We start from the raw sequence: 4,376 nt of genomic DNA on the forward strand, positions 1-4,376 counted from the left end.
TACCTACCGGCACTACAGTCAACTCAGCTTCCTACTTGGAAGTGGTCAAAAGACTGAAAAGGAGGGTCTCGCGCTGCCCAAGCGACATCGAGGACACGTGGAAAGTTGACCACGACAACGCGCCGAGTCACAGCGCCTTCACTGTCAACGACTTCCTGGCCAGGACCAAGGCCCCACTGGTTCCCCAGCCTCCCTACAGTCCTGACCTGGCTCCCGCAGACATTTTTTTGTTTCCTCGGTTAAAAGCAGTCATCAAAGGAAAATATTGGGACACGATTGAAAGCATCCAGGCGCGTGTTACATCAGCGCTAAAGGACATTCCGGAGAAGGCATTCCAGGATGCCTTCCCTGCATAGAAAAACCGCCTCCAGAACTGTATCGACGCAAGAGGGTGCTATTTTGATAATATCTGATTATTTGTAGCTACGAATATATTCAATAAATGATTTGTTTTAATTTGGTCGCATTATTTGTGGAACGCACCTTATATGTCAGGGAGAACCTTCGCGAATTCTGGCACATGCAGTTCAGTAAGTTATTTCGAAAAGAAATCTCACAAAAATAAATTCCTAGACTCCCTTACATAATCCCTTACAGACTCCCTTATAGATCTTATCCGACTCTACTTTAATTAACTCTCGCAGTCGTACCAGCGGACAATGGTTGAGCGTTGTGGAGAGAATGAAGAGGCGTTCAAGAACTTACTACAATGTATTGAGTATTAATCGCATCTCCGGGAACAGCAACCTGGTCCGCACTAACGAATACAGGTTTCTTACATCACAATGCCAGTACACTCAGTGCAGGAGCAAGAGGCTGCGGTCATGGCCGATGCCGCCCTATCACAGGAAAAATTCTGACTAGCGCGACTAGAGAAACGGCGGTGCAAAGAACAGCGACAACCACAATCCTGAGGGCAACACTTTTCAGGGCAACAGTGAGAGACAGGAAGCCCACATAGTCCAGGTGTGATCACCTGATCCACAGCATAACCAACATCAGATACCTGGAAACACACAATGAATGGAGTCGTCCACAGGGCAGATCCCCAAAGACAAACCCGTGTAAAATAACCGCGAAATTGCCACATAAATCGACTACTTGTTCATTATGTCTTGTGTTTTTCATATGTGATTATATACGAGGCGTATTTCGAAAATTTGTTCTGATCGGTTGCGAAATGGAAACCACACTGAAAATACGATAAAGCTTTTCATAGATGTGTTGGGACAGTGTCTCTAGCATACCCGCTGATCGCGTCACGTCTATCTTTTCAGTTCAGAGGGCACAGTGAGCACGTAAAGATACCTAGAAAACAGTGTCTCCCGCCAAGTATGAGTGATCGGTTAGAGATTTCGCCTGATTTGCTGCAGCCCACACAACTGTCGTGCATTTCCTTCTTCATGACAGTTCCTGGCCGCTCACTTCAAAGGCATTGAGGACGCTCCTACAGCATTTTCGATGGGGAGTGTTTGGTCGCCCTCCATACATCCCGGACATTGCTCCCTCCGATTTTCATCTTCGCTGACATGAACCATTGCCTGTGAAGCCGACGTTTTGGCACAGACAACGAACTGCAGATCAGCGTAGAGAATCGGCGAGAAGTGCAGGCGGCTGCCTTCTATGACGAGGTTATTAGAAAGTTGGTACAACGCTACGACAAATATTTCAGATGGGGCGGCGACTATTTAGAGACGTAGCTGGAAGATTGGCTAACTATTACAAATAAAACAATTTTGATTTTCACTGCAGTTTCCATTTCGCCGCCGATCAGACATTACTTTCCGAATACGCCTCGTAGATTTTTAGCAGCGTGAATACCTAGTAGATTTTTTTTCCTTGTTGCGTAAGATACTCTTGTTGATTTTCTGTGCCATTTTTTCCTTGCCATTGCGGTAGTATACGTGTTTGTTAGTTGTGATAGGTTCTTCAGATTGGTCTTATAGATATACTTTTGACGTGCTGCGATCAGAGGCATGCTGGGAGGTACAGTTAATACACTCCTGGAAATTGAAATAAGAACACCGTGAATTCATTGTCCCAGGAAGGGGAAACTTTATTGACACATTCCTGGGGTCAGATACATCACATGATCACACTGACAGAACCACAGGCACATAGACACAGGCAACAGAGCATGCACAATGTCGGCACTAGTACAGTGTATATCCACATTTCGCAGCAATGCAGGCTGCTATTCTCCCATGGAGACGATCGTAGAAATGCTGGATGTAGTCCTGTGGAACGGCTTGCCATGCCATTTCCACCTGGCGCCTCAGTTGGACCATCGTTCGTGCTGGACGTGCAGACCGCGTGAGACGACGCTTCATCCAGTCCCAAACATGCTCAAGGCAGAAGCGACTGTCATCGCTGAAGACGACACGTCTCCATTCGTCCCTCCATTCACGCCTGTCGCGACACCACTGGAGGCGGGCTGCACGATGTTGGGGCGTGAGGGGAAGACGGTCTAACGGTGTGCGGGACCGCAGCCCAGCTTCATGGAGACGGTGAGGAATGGTCCTCGCCGATACTCCAGGAGCAACAGTGTCCCTAATTTGCTAGGAAGTGGCGGTGCGGTCCCCTAGGGCACTGCGTAGGATCCTACGGTCTTGGCGTGCATCCGTGCGTCGCTGCGGTCCGCTCCCAGGTCGACGGGCACGTGCACCTTCCGCCGACCACTGGCGACAACATCGATGTACTGTGGAGACCTCACGCCCCACGTGTTGAGCAATTCGGCGCTACGTCCACCTGGCCTCCCGCATGCCCACTATACGCCCTCGCTCAAAGTCCGTCAACTGCACATACGGTTCACGTCCACGCTGTCGCGGCATGCTACCAGTGTTAAAGACTGCGATGGAGCTCCGTATGCCACGGCAAACTGGCTGACACTGACGGCGGCGGTGCACAAATGCTGCGCAGCTAGCGCCATTCGACGGCCAACACCGCGGTTCCTGGTGTGTCCGCTGTGCCGTGCGTGTGATCATTGCTTGTACAGCCCTCTCGCAGTGTGCGGAGCAAGTATGGTGGGTCTGACACACCGGTGTCGATGTGTTCTTTTTTCCATTTCCAGGAGTGTAGTTCAAGATGTTCTTTGCACGCCTCAGCTCAGTTCAAATTTACTCTAGCTTACAGCCAATGGGGACCACTGGCTGGTCAAGCAGTACATAGCCTTCACATTGTAGATTGCCACCACTCTATCAGTTCCAAGTATTTCAAACCAGTACGCATGTGTGCACTGTTTTCAGTTGTTTCTGGTATTACTCATCCTTAACATCTTTACTGGATGTGTACACTCATCAGCCACAACATTATTACCACCAACCTACCATCCAAAATTCCCCATCCATTCAATATCAGCGTCACCTGGAGGGAAATAAGCGAGAGCAGATTGTGATGGCCCAGGAGCTTGGTACAATCATTTTGGAAACAACATGACTTGTCGGGTTTTCGAGGAGTGCTGTGGTGAATGTCTTCAACACGTGGCGTAACCAAGGTGAAACCACTTGCATACGTCATAAGAGTCGGCAGCCCCCTCCCCCACTACAGATGTCGGACTCGTAGGCTGGGCAGACTGGTAATAAAGGAGAGGCGGTGAACTGTAGTGAAACTAACTTCAGACTTTAGCGCTTGGCAACGCACTGAACACTCCTAACGATGGGCCTTCGCACCCGGCGAGCCATGCATGTGTCGATATTAACATCACAACGTCGGCAACTACGGATGGGCAGGTGACCATCGGCAATGGACGTTGGCACAGTGGCAGTGCGTTGCATGGTCTGATGAATCCCGATAACTTCTTCATCATGCCCATGGGAGAATTCGAATCCGTCGTCTTCCACGGCAGCATCACCTTGACGCCTGTACTACAGGCAGGAGACAAGCTGGCGCTGGCTCCATTATGCTCTGGGGAACATTCACGTGGCCATCCACGGGTCAAGTGGAGCTCGTCCAAGGCATCATGGCAGCCAGGGAGTATTGTACTCTGGTTTCAGACCACATGCACACCTTCACAATTATAATGTCAATGGTATTTTTTGAAAAAATAACACACTATGCCACAAGGCCAGGGGTTTGACGGAATGGTTCGAAGAACACAGTGGCGAGTTCCCAACCCTCAACTCTCCAGATCTGAACCTGCTCGAAAACATCTTTGATGTGATGCAATGTTATCGCCCCTATCCCCACAATTTATGGGAATTAGGTGAATTGTATGTGCATGTGTGATGCCAACTCCTCTATGGAACTACCGTGGCATCATTGTTTCTACGTCACAATGTGTGGTCGTTGTTATCCGTGCCAAAGTTGGACATGCTGGCTGTTGGGTAGGTGGTCATAGTGTTCTGGCTGATAAGTATAAACATGCAAACAGAGCCACA

Source organism: Schistocerca gregaria, chromosome 2, assembly GCF_023897955.1.
Source record: "Schistocerca gregaria isolate iqSchGreg1 chromosome 2, iqSchGreg1.2, whole genome shotgun sequence".
Taxonomy (NCBI): Eukaryota; Metazoa; Arthropoda; class Insecta; order Orthoptera; family Acrididae; genus Schistocerca; species Schistocerca gregaria.